A 13,401-nucleotide genomic window follows, 5' to 3' on the forward strand; every position below is an offset into this window, starting at 1 on the left:
CTTCCAGTCAACCCAGAAGAACCGCTTACCCTTCACGGTCATCATAATGAGGATCTCCTTTACTTCATCGATGTCAGAGGAGTCAGCCACAGGATCAGGAGGAGATAGTAGCCCGTAGAAGTGGTTCAGGATGACAGGCTTGAGAAGGGAGACATGGAAGGAGTTCGGGATGCGCATGGTAGGAGGAAGGTGCAGTTTGCAGGACACCTGGATTGATGCGATCCAGGACTTCGAAAGGACCCAAGAATCGTGGACCAAGCTTGTACCCGGGAATCTTCCGCTGGATAAACCAAGGATAACCAGACCTTGTCACCAGGAGAGAAGACAGGAGGAGGTCTGCGTCTCGTGTCAGCCTTGAGATTGGTACGGGCAGAGGCCTGTAACAATGACAGGCGAGTTTGCTCCCAGATGGACCTCAGATCTCATACCAACTCCTCAACAGCAGGGACATCTGAGAACACAAGAAGAGGAAGAGGAGGACGTGGATGCTGTCCATGGACAATGAAGAAGGGAGTGGAGTCAGAAGATTCGAAATGCAGGGAATTATATGAGAATTCTGCCCACAGCAACAGGGTGAACCAGTTGTCTTGACAGGCAGAAACAAAATGACGGAGGTAACATCCCAGAGTCTGGTTAACCCTCTCCACTTATCAATTGGACTGAGGGTGGTAAGCTGAGGAGAAGTTCAACTTTACCTGCAGTTGGCTGCAGAGAGAACTCCAGAAGCAGGAAACAAACTGAACTCCCCGATCAAAGACGATGTGTAGAGGAAGACCATGTAGCCGGAAGATATGTTGAAAGAAGAGGCTTACAAGACGTGGAGCAGACAGCAGACCTGGAAAAGGGACAAAATGAGACATCTTTGAAAACTGGTCTGTCACCACCCAGATGACGGTATTGCCTGAGAAAGATGGAAGGTCCGTGATAAAGTTCATAGCCACGTGTGACCATGGATGACGGTATCAGCAATGGAAGCAAGAGACCAGCCGGTTTTACACAGTAAGGCTTATTACCGGCACAGGAAATGCAGGCTCCCACAAAGTCCTGAACATCCTTGATCAAGTCAAGCCACCAGTAGTAGTGGGAGATGAGGGCCACAGAGTGTGGCACCCCAGGGTGCCCAGCCGGGCATAAAGCATGTCCCCAAAACAAAATCCCCTTCCGCAGAGCAGGTCGGATATACGTCTTGCCAGGGTGAAGCTGCCGAATATCCACCAGAGCGGCAGCAACCAACTGTTCCAGAGAGATGATATAGTGAGGAACCGGCTCTTCTCCAACGACATCTGAGGCATGGGAAAGGGCATCTGCCTTGATATTCTTCTCCGCAGGTCAGAAGTGGATCATCAGGTTGAAGCAAGAGAAGAAGAGTGACCAACAGGCTTGCCTGGGATTAAGACGTTGCGCTGTCTGGAGGTACGAGAGGTTCTTATGATCTGTGTAAACACAGACTGGATGGTGAGCTCCCTCCAAAAGATATCGCAATTCTTCCAGGGCAAGTTTGATGGCCAAAAGTTCTTTATCCCCTATAGAGTAATTCTTCTCTGCGGGAGAAAAAGTTTTGGAAAAGAAGCCGCACGTGAGCATTCAGCCCTTAGGCCCCTTCTGGGTGAGCACCGCCCCTGCACCGACAGAAGATGCATCCATCTCCAGGATAAAAGGCCTCTCAGTATCAGGTCTAGAGAGAACAGGAGCCGTGGCAAAGGTGGACTTTAACATTGTGAAGGCTTCTTCAGCCGCCAAAGGCCAGAGGCGTGGATTAGCGTCCTTCTAGGTGAGGGCCACGATATGAGAGACCAGAATACAGAAATGTGGGATAAACTGCCGGTAGTAGTTTGCAAAGCTCAGGAAACTCTGGATGGTTTGAAGACCTTCTGGACGTAGCCACTGCAGAACTGTCGACAGTTTGGCTGGATCCATATGGAGACCTTTGTCGGAGATGATGTAACTGAGGAAAGGTAGGCATCGTTGGTGGAACAGAGACTTCTCGAGCTTGGCGTAGAGGCGATTATCCTGTGGATAGCCAAGAACTTGCCGCACGTGAGACTGGTGGGACTCAAGGTCAAGGAGAAGACCAAAATGTTGTCCAAGTAGACCACGACACACGTATACAGCAAATCTCGAAAGATGTCATTGACGAATTCCTGGAAGACAGCTGGAACATTAGAAAGTCCAAATGGTATCACAAGATATTCAAAATGTCCAGTACGGGTGTTAATTACTGCCTTCCATTCGTCAGCCTCAGATCTGGATGAGGTTGGTGGCCCCATGCAGGTCCAGCTTGGAGGAAATCCTGGAACCGTGCAGGATTTACATGATCAGAGCTCCATGATCAATGGCAGGGCATAGCGGTTCTTGTGCAGCACACCCACCTGCAAGAACAGAGGCTTGGCACAGTACTGGACCGGGTCGGAGAGGACGTGCGCGCACGGAGTGAGGCAGGGACTCTGGAGCGAGGACAGGTATGTGGCGCTAGTGCTGTGCCTGCGGGGAGTAAGGGGCACGGATGAACCCACGACCCACGATATGGGTCACGGGAACACTTGTGACAATAGATTTGAACAACACACACTCTCGGCACATTTTAATAAAGCACACAGGCAGAATCCCAAAGGAATCCAGTACTATATAATTTATTCTGTTGAAAAAGATTAGAGGGGTGGATACTACAATGCAAAATTGTCCCGTATGGAGTCCCGATATATATATATGAGTTTGACACTCTTGTCCCAGGAGGGTTGAATGCTGAGATGGAACTTTTTCTAATGACAATATATTTTTGTAATTGTGCAATTTTGTAATTCTGTTATTAAAAACACAGAGTCTGGGTCAGGCTGATTACCCAGCACACAGACCTCTGTCCCACATCTCCTTCACCCCAGGTGGGTCTAGTCAAATAATATTAGAGGTTATGGTAGGGTTAGTATAAACTTTACATATTGGTTTAAATATGTTCAGTTTATATAGAATAACAAAAATTCTACCACATATATCATTACAGGTAGACACACTTATCATGAGAGACACCACGTGGGATAGATTGTGGTGATTCAAGATCTTCATCCATGTTTATACTTATACAAAATCATTAAGAATATGCATCTTCTCAAATAAGACATTGACATATAAAGATTGTGAATATTGACACATTTGTAATTTTCCATTACACTTGTACAGATGTAAATTGTCTTGAGTTCCATATCCAGTCCGAGATTTGTGATTACCTTAAATTTACTTAAAACCGGGCAATGTTGGGATATTGAAACAGCTATTGAGCTTGTAGCTCTGAAACACGTCTAGTATATTATCACAAAAGGTGTTGGGAAAATTATACTCATACATACTGATCTACCAAGATGGTCTTTCTAATTCATTAAAGGAATTATACTCACCTATATCCAAGTACATAGCTATCGGCATCTAAGGAAGACATTCACTGCAGAAGCAGGTGCTGAGAGAGAACTCAGTAATCAGGCTGGAAGTGTACGGCACAAGAGTGTACTACCTATCCATTGAAAGTTACTACACCAAGGTAACAATGGGCCCTGGGATGTTTAAAGATTGTGGACCCCCAACAATATACTGCTTCAATATGGCTGTTACAGTAACAATACTTGCAGTAGCAATGCAGTACCAGAACCAAATGCACTTCGTAGTTAAAAAACAAAACCAAGCTTACAAGTAGATACATTACCAGAACCAAGATTATTTCAAAGAATCGTTTGAATGACTATATCAGACTGGAAAAGGCTGTATATAAAAAGAGGGTTATTAAAAAAGTTTGATGCCTGGTAGGTGGATGGCGATCCCTGGACTACCCTAAGGCCCAGGAAGGGGAGAGAACCCCTGGGCTTGTCTTTATGGCCACTCCTTATGTTCATATAAGACATAATACACCCCAGTCGGTGTTAAGAACACACTGTAGAAGATATATTCGCTATCCTAACCATTCAAAATATTACATAAACCTGAGCTGCCGCTGTCTTATTCAACCTGGACTTGTTTTACATGTTACTGTATGTTTGTTCTTGTATGTAATGTACTGCTTATGATGTTAATTGTTCAAAAATGGAAAATGAGTTGCTGTAAAATAAAAAACATCTGATTTAAAAATAAAAAAAAATCTTGCATAGATATGTTTTAAGCTGCCAAACCCACTACACAAATATGTTACCAGAACTAAGATTACTACAAAGGTACATTACCAGAACAAAACCTGCTACACTTACCGAAATTTAGTATTACGCCCGGAAGACAGTAGCTAGATTATGCATGGCTGCACATCCCCCCTATCTCCACGAGTGGATCAAGGCTGTGAATAACACCCTCCCCCTCATTTTTTCCCTGGAAGAAGGATAGGAGGTTCCAAGCCATCTGGGACAAAAGGCTTGACTGTCCCCCACATTCCATCTTTGTGCTTTGTGCTGTTTATGTTGCAATTTGTTTGTTGCTACAAGGGTATGTGCTACATTTTACTCTAACCCATTTTTGTATGACGTACTACATGCTCCTTTTTTTTTCCTTTTTTTCTCTTTGCCATGGAGATGATCCGGCCATGGTTGCGGACCAAGTCTGCATACTGTATAACCGTACGCTGTTCTCTCTATCCTTCCCTTATATTCGGGGTTCTAGGAGACCACCGTTTTTCTGCTGTATAAACCATGGGCATCTTAAATGCCCTTTAATAAAGTTTATTTTTTATTTTCAAAAAATTACTATACAGATAGGTTAACAAGACTTCTGTCTGCATCCATGTTATATAACCTTTAATGTTAAATATTACCTCTTGCCTTTTATTTTGCTAAACATGGTAGATTAATCCCTTCTTTTGAATAATAGATAGATTATTATTTACAAAGCAGCAGTACTTGGATGTTTGACACTTCTGCGTCATCATTGCAGTACCGAGCATAGCTTCTTCTTATATACAGGGGCAGATTTATCAAGCTGTCTGAAAGTCCATGCCCATGGCAACCAATCACAGCTCAGCTTTCATTTTACCAGTGCTCATGGTAACTGTGCTGTGATTGCTTGACATGGGCAACTAGAAATATTCTGACTTTCAGACAGCTTGATAAATCTGCTCCATTGTGTTATACTTGTACATCTCCCACCACATTTAGGGGTGAGTAGACTGTCACCAAAGGAATGCTCGTTTCTTTGGTGGTTAAATGGGATCCCTTCTTGCACGTTCCGGCACGTCTGCTACACCGAATAAATTACTTTATAACATTATCCAAATAATCCGGATTCACTCAAAACTCCACTAGCCATGTGCCTCCTGATGACATACGTCATCATCTGCGGCGGTCCAGTGGGTCCACTACCACTAATCCTGATCCTGATCCTGCTTGTATCGTATAACGAACCCCATTGAAGTCAATGGGAGACTCGAGTATTTTTCAAGGGGACCAAGGCTCTGTAATAAAATGTGTCATTTTATTGAGAAATAAGGAAGTCAGTCCTGTTTCTTTGTTTTTTTTATTCAATGGAATATTCCTGGAACTTCAAAAAGGAGAATGACCCGTGTTAAACATCTGCAATGTGTTCTTCACACATATTGTTCTTCACATACTATTGTGAAGAACACCTTTTTCCACTTGTGTCTTCGGATAAGTTAGCAGATGTACGGAAACATCTGCAATGTGTTCTTCACTGTGTTCTTCACTTAAATCATCCTGTGTTCACTGTTTTCACTGTGTTCTTCACTGTTCTTCACTGTTCTTCACTGTGTTTCCTTAAGTGAAAGCTCGTTATCGTGCAGGCAAAATACTCGTCCGAGCAACGAGCCATTTCGAGTACGCTCATACTCGAACGAGCATCAAGCTCATATCTAATCCTGACAGCTTTGCTGACCGGAGCATTTCTAACAAATTTTCATACTTCATGGTTTAAGGGCCATAACTTTCTTTTTTTACAAATTCAACTTAAGAACAAACCTTGCAGAACCTATCCTGTACTTATCCTAATTACCTATTATATAGGTTTGTTCTTAAGTTGAATTTGTTCGTAAGTTGAAACTGTATATTTTATAATTGAAGATCCATACAAATTTTTTTTTGCCCCAGTGACAATCGGAGTGTTGAAATTTTTTGCTGTAATGGGACCAAGGATTATCAATAAAGCTTCATTACAGAGACTTTACAGCTGATTATTGCAGTCTGGGACTATAGTAACATCCAGAGAGCTTCACCAGAGGTCACAGTGGGCAGAGGGGTTCGTCTTTTACTAGGGGTTGTCTGTTAGTAGGGTGTCCGTAAGTAGGGGACCGCCTGTACTTTGTCCATGTTTACATTGAGCCTCATTCATAGGCAGTAGTGTGGAGTGTACACTCTTTGATTGGTTCAGTGATACAGACTGGCACACAGCAGTGAGCGTTTTTATGTGTTTTAAGTGTATACCACTAAATATATATTCGATATATTGCATGGTTTATAGCACTGGCCATGTTGTTCTTCTTACATACTCGTATTCCAGTGTTTTTCCCCTTATAAAAGGGATTAGTTGGTTATGCAAAAGGATTAGTTATTAGTTAAGTTCTAAGAGGCATGACATTTTTATATTTTTATTTACAGACCTGTTTTAGGGCTTGTTTTTTGCGCGACAAGCTGTAATTTTTTTGTATAATGTTGGGGTAAGTGTTACTTCCTTTTTTTATGTTAGATGTAAAAATATCGTAATTTTTTTATTTTTTTAAAAATTTTTTTTTACAACGTTTATTGTATGAGTTATTCGTTATTATGGACGTAATTTGTAGTGTTTTGTGGTTTTCACTTTTGTAATGGGAAATTAGATTTTTATATGTGATGGGGCATTAACGGATCTTTTTTTAAAAAAATTTAAACCTTTTTTTTAACAGTTTTACTCTGCCCCAGGGTGGGGCATGACAAAGTGATCATTTGATCCCTTGTTCAGTGTAATATACTGCAATACTAATGTATAGCAGCATATTCGATAGTCTGCATATGCATTCTAACAGGCACCAGGCACTTACTGTTGGAAGCTCTGGGGTGCACAGATACCAGACCAGCCAGGTGAGTTCCCGGTACTGCACCATGTCCGCAGCATCAGTAGGGTTAAACAGAAGGGATCATGAATTCCGCAATCCCAGCTGTTAGTACAGCGGCCCAGCTTTTACACACAGTCAGCTCCCACAGCAATTGCACAGGCACTGCTTTTGAGCCCGAGCGATCACTGAGGCGTACATGTACGTCGGAATGCGGCAAAAGGCTGCATTCCCCAACATATATGTACATCCTATTACATTATGGGGTTAACCCGTAACCAGTTCTTCCTAGATATAAGCTGGATCCAAGCCAGGTAGCATTTATATAACAGTGACAATAACAGCATTTTATTTAGTTTTATATATTTTTTTTATTTATTGCTTTGCTATTTTTTTTAGATTTTATTATTTTAAGTACTTTTCCTAGCCCATTTTTGACAGGGCAATTTACCTTTTATTAGCCCTATTTTGCAGCCCTCTGCCACTTATTACTCCTATTTCACAGCCATACACAGACACACTGTCACAGTATACAGACACAGTAAGGTACTTGGGAGTACCAGGAGTGAAAGTCTCTGTGGGAAGAGTCCAGAAGGAGGAGTCTGTGGACCCTCTGGACCACCGCGGGAGATGATGATGGTACTATTCACAACCTGGGACCGTAGTCTAAGTGGCACCTGTTCTTCGCCATAGCCTGCCGCAAATCGGGATGGTTTTGCTGCGGTGGGGTGCCACAAGGTCGTTCCAGTGTGACTAGGCTCGCAGTGGCAGCCAGGACAGCTGGAAACAGTAGCGTATGGACGCTGGAAACACCTGCTGGAGTGTAGAAGCACTGTAGAAACCTCTGGACTGGAATTCTGAAAGGTACAGCAGGAGGCACTGAGGCAGACTGAAGACTTGACACAGGAACACAGAGAAACACTGGTAACGCTGGAGACAGGAACATGGAGACACACTGGTAATGCTGGAGACAGGAACACCAGAAGCGTATGGGAACGCTGGAGACACAGAAGACACAAGGAGCAAATGGGAACGCTGGAGACAGGAGACACCAGGAGCATATGGGAATGCTGGGGCATATGGAAACGCTGGCTTTCATTTAGCAGGAACCTCTTTGGGAAGCAAGGTCTGCAAACCATGGAAGCTACTAGAAGAATGCTGAAGATCCGGCAGCGAGTGAAGGAAGATGCCGGATTATAAGGTGGAGGCCAATCAGGAGGACGCTGTGCCTTTAAGGATGGGAGAGACGGCGAGTGCGTGCCCTAGCAACAGTAGCAGCGCTGCCAGGACGGGGAGCGAGGCAGCATCCGAAGCCAGGAGAGGTGAGTATGGCCTTGGGGGGTATGAAGCCACATAGGAGGACAGGGATGTGCTCGCGGATCACAGTGGCATCCGTGACAGTCTCCCTTACTTTCTGCCAGGACATTGCGAGCAGAGAGAAGCTACAAACTACAAGGAGATAAGTAATCCGGGGGAAGGGGGATGCAGGCACATATCTGTGAGATGTAGCAGTGCTGTCAGTGTAAAAGTCTATCAGCCGCTCTCATGCCTCTGTGTAATAGGCATCTCATGCATCTGTAATGTCTCATCTCTCTTTCTATGTTTCAGTGTGTTAGTACAATGTCACCCTGTTAATCTAGCCGCATTGTCACCTCACAGAACTAAATGGATAATAATGTGTCAGCTTAGAGAGTCCCTGTCCACACCCTAGGATTTTGCACTGAGCAGCCTTGGGAGTGAAAGGAACTAAAACATCAATGAAACTGAGTAAAATTATAAAGTAAGAGGTTAAAATGATCTTTATTGTGATAACATCACTAGAGTATTGAGAATTTTCTTTCGTGGAAAAATTTCTTTAATTGTAACAAAAGGTGGCACTACCAATTATAAACTTAAGGGGCTGAATAATATTACACAACCCACTTTTCAGCTTATTATTTTTTGCAAAAGTTTAAAATATCCAATAAATTTTGTTCCAGTTCACTATTGTGTCCCACTTGTTGTTGATTCTTTATCAAAAAAATTACAATTTTATATCTTTATATTTGACACCTGAAAACTGCCAAAATATATTACAGTTCTTCACTCATCCACACACATTTATACATACACACATATACACACATTGTAACGTTGTAACATCCGTGCCAAAACATTGCACTATCTGCAGTTGGCGTAATAAATGACGTTTATATGTGTGTGAACTGTGGCCTAATGCTTGTGTTTGGATTAACTGAGCCACACCCTACTCCTTGCATCCCTGCCCAGCAAGGGTTACTAGCCAGGGTTACTAGTTCCCCCAGTGTGCAGCCGGAGGCGTGTCTGGGAACTGCCTTATATACCTGCTACTCCCATCATACCTTGCTGGTTATTTTGAGTCTTGTTTTACCTGTGTATCTAGTTCAGTTTTACTTGTCTCCGTTTGTCTGCCTGTATCTGTACCTGACCTGTATATCCCCTTAATGACCGCCGTATCGGGATTCTACGGCGGTCATTAAGGGTACTTCTTCTGACGCAATGCCTTTCTACAGCGGCGTGTCAGAAGAAGATTTCGGGACACCGGGTCTCGCTGCTGTTTAACCCCTCACACGCCCCGGTCAAGCATGACCGCGTCGATCAGACCCAACCAGTGTGCTTACCGGGGGATCCAATCCCTCCTGCCGCTTCCCCCACGTCCGGCGAGTGACCCGAGGCTTCCGGCTTCTCTTCCCGACGGGTCCTGCCAGGAAGGCATGTGCGGCATGCTCAGATACTAACACAATAGACTGCAATATTGCAGTGTAAAGGCTTGAACAAGTGACGATCGCTTGTTCAAGCCAAAGGAAGGATAAAAAGTAAAAAAAAAGATTAAATAATTTTATAATAATAAAGAAATAAATAAAATAAAAGTCCCATAATATCCCCAGTTACACATATAATGCAAATAAAGTATATAAAACACAAAAACGTAAAAAACGTACATATTTGGTATCACCGCGTCCGTATTAATCTGTACAGTGAACGATGTAAAAAAAAAAACACAAAAAACTTCCCATAATATACAATTTTTCATCAAACACCATCACAAAATATGTTCTAAAAAGTGATCAAAAAAAGTTACGTGCCCTAATATGATACGACTGAATAGAACAGCTCTTTTCGCAAAAAATAAGCCCTCAACCAGATCTGACAACAGAAAAATACAGAAGTTATGGCCCCTGAAAAGTTGTCAATAGTAAAATCAATGCGATTTTCTCCAATCTTGGTTTTGCTCAGTAAAATTGAGCAAAGATAAGAAAAACTATATAGATGAGGTATCGCCACAGTTGTAGAGAACCAGAGACTTAAGATAAAATATTATTTTTACGTTACGGTGAGCGGGGGGAAAAAAAGGGCTAAAAATCCAAAATAAAAATTGATGATATTTTTTTTGTCCCCCTTGAAATAGTTAATAAAATCTCATGAATAAGCTATAGACTCCCAAAATGAATTATCTATACATTGTATCTCATTTTGTAAATAATAAGCCTCATATGTTCACATTACTGAAAAAAATAAAAATGTATAGCTTGTGACAATGTGACAATACAAATCTGCTGTGAATACGCTGCTCTGATCCTATGCCCAGCCGTGCGCCCATACAGCAGGTTACCACCACATATGAGGTATCTCTACACTCGGGAGAAATTGGGCATCAAACGTTGCAGAGCGTTTCATCATTTTATTTATTACAAAACTGTCAGTTTTGGCCTAAATTAATGTATTTTCCAAAAAAATTAAAAAGTTTCTAAATCGCAGGTCCATATTGTTTTAACCCATGTGAAACACTTAAAGGGTTAATAGACTCAATAGAAGTTGTTTTACATATGTTGAGGGGTGAACTTTTAATAGTGGGGTCATTTATGGGGTTTTACTATTATTTAGGCCTCTCAAAGTCACTTGAAATCTGAGTTGTCCCTCAAAATGTGAGTTTTGGCTATTTTCATGAAAATAAGAAAAATCACACCTAAAGTTCTGCACCTCATAACATCCTGGAAAAATGACCGGAAGCATAAAATATCATCCCAACATAAAGAAGACATTCCGTAAATGTTAATTATCAAGCTTTTTGGGTAGTTTTACTTCCTGTCTGGAAAGCAGAACATTTCAAACTTGGAAAATGAAGAATTTTTACAAACTTTTGCCAAATTTTCACTTTTTTTCAGAAGAATTGCAAAACTTATCACTTAAATTTTATAACTAACATGAAGTACAATGTATCACGAGAAAACATTCTCAAAATCACCGGGATATGTTAAAGCGTTCCGAAATTATAACCTATTATCGTGAGAGTCTGGTCATTGAGCTGAAAACCAGTGTCGGTGATAAGAGGATATAATCTGCTTGATCTTGATCTTGACCTGTGTATATCCCGCCTGTACCTGTATCTTGACCTGACCTGTTTATACCTACCTATATATTTTTTTGTTCCTGTCTCAGTCCTGTGTTAGTATTCTGTGCACCAGGTTGAACACTGGTCTATTCCTGTATTCAGGTTACCTGTCCGCTCCACCATCCAGCAGCTGCCAGAATATGTAAGTCTTCTTGTCATCTTGTAGGGTCACTCAGGGACCGTCAGTTAGGTTCCTGATAGTGGGTTCTCCCTTATCGCGGTTTATCTGCTTTAAGGATGGCCTTAGCCCGCAGGGATGTCGCAGGGTGAGTTCGCCACTATCTACCTAGTCTGACAGTTAGCGCCAAGCATGGTTGTGGTTGCGCGTTTGCTGGACAGGTACTGACACACATATTGTGCCATATAAACATACAGCATATGCACATCACATCATTTCTTTACTTCTCACCTCTGATCCTCAATTTGTACTCAAGGACTTCTGTTTCTGTCCTGGTTCCTGCTGGTTCTAAAGAGGAGTAAAAATTTAGGGAGACACTGGACAGTAAGAGATGGTTAGAAACGTCTATTACGCCACTTTATGCTTGCGCATAGGAGATACTGCACTTGCACAGAGCTTCAATGCAACCAGAAACAGTGGGGGGAGTGTGAGAAGTACACTGTGAGGCTACTGGGGCATAGAATAGACTTTGCTCCCACTCCCCGGCGAGGCTACTACACGTCCCAATAGCCTCTCCAGAAAATTTGCTTATTAGGCATATAAAGTTTATCTTAGTAAGATAAGGTAAAGATGGATTAGAGCTTAGTGGGTCAAAAGGAACCTACATTAATAGGTGGATTTCTGATGGTAGGTTTCCTTTAATGTTATATTTCCATTTTTCCCAGTTACATCACTACCTCAGGTTGATGAGGCATTCACAAGACTCCATGGATTCTGCTCCTTATTTTGATGAAAACGGAGAGTCTGTCCACACATATCAGATAATAAACTGGTTCTATGAAAGAAATATAAATGTACATTATCTTCATATTGGAAACTTTACACCATCGGCTGTAGATGGAGAACAACTTCATGTGGATCACAAAGGGATAATATGGAAAGGAACTGGGGAGGTAAGAAATACAAGCTACACTTACTTGTAAGGGGAACTTGGACCTGGAGTAGGAAGACAAACAAGACAGAGACCCTAAGCTAATCCCCCCTCACAGATATCACCTGCCTAATGCTTCGCTGAGTCCTAATGACCAGGGAGAACTAGAAGACAATGGGGCAAATTTACTTACCCGGTCCATTCGCGTTCCAGCGGCGGCTTCTCCGCTCTGGATTCGGGTCCGGCCGGGATTTAATAAGGTAGTTCTTCCGCCGTCCACCAGGTGGCGCTGCTGCGCTGAAAGTAAACTCATCGCGCCGGAATGCACCGAGCTGGACCAGGTGAAGGTAAGCGGTCCTTATGCGACACATTTTCGGTTTTTAAATGCGGCGGTTTTTCCGAATACGTCGGGTTTTCGTTCGGCCACGCCCCCCGATTTCCGTCGCGCGCATGCCAGCGCCGATGCGCCACAATCCGATCGCGTGCGCCAAAATCCCGGGGCAATTTAAGTACAAGCGGCGCAAAACGGAAATATTCGGGTAACACGTCGGGAAAACGCGAATCGGGCCCTTAATAAATGACCCCCAATCTCTCCTTAGGTATCTGTGCACACACAGAACAAATAAACAAAAAGCATAATAAGGTAAAGTGGAGACAACCAGGTCAGCAACTACGGGAGCAAACAATGACAAAATATAGATCCAAAGGCTTGTAAGAGGTTTAAGTGAGAGGTCAAGTTCCAGAAGATCAACAGAATAATCAAACAGAGGTAGTGTGAAGAAAGCCAGACAGGAATGTGACCAGCGCCCTGTGGAGTGAGTGGTGAATACTTATATAGAGGATCGGCCCTGCCCCTGTTGTAACGAACAGACACACAGAGCTCAGATCAGCCAGTCACTAGAGCCCAGTTCAGACTACGGAACGAGTGAATAACAGGA

The 13,401-nt window shown here is 42.7% G+C and overlaps 1 protein-coding gene across 1 annotated transcript in view; it reads left to right on the plus strand.

Annotated features, from left to right (window-relative positions):
* The window catches only part of LOC140113606 (vomeronasal type-2 receptor 26-like), a 174,578-nt gene that overhangs the window by 135,126 nt on the left and 26,051 nt on the right, over positions 1–13,401 (plus strand). The gene's annotated exons all lie outside the window — the stretch shown is intronic.

Source organism: Engystomops pustulosus, chromosome 1 (assembly GCF_040894005.1).
Source record: "Engystomops pustulosus chromosome 1, aEngPut4.maternal, whole genome shotgun sequence".
NCBI lineage: Eukaryota > Metazoa > Chordata > Amphibia > Anura > Leptodactylidae > Engystomops > Engystomops pustulosus.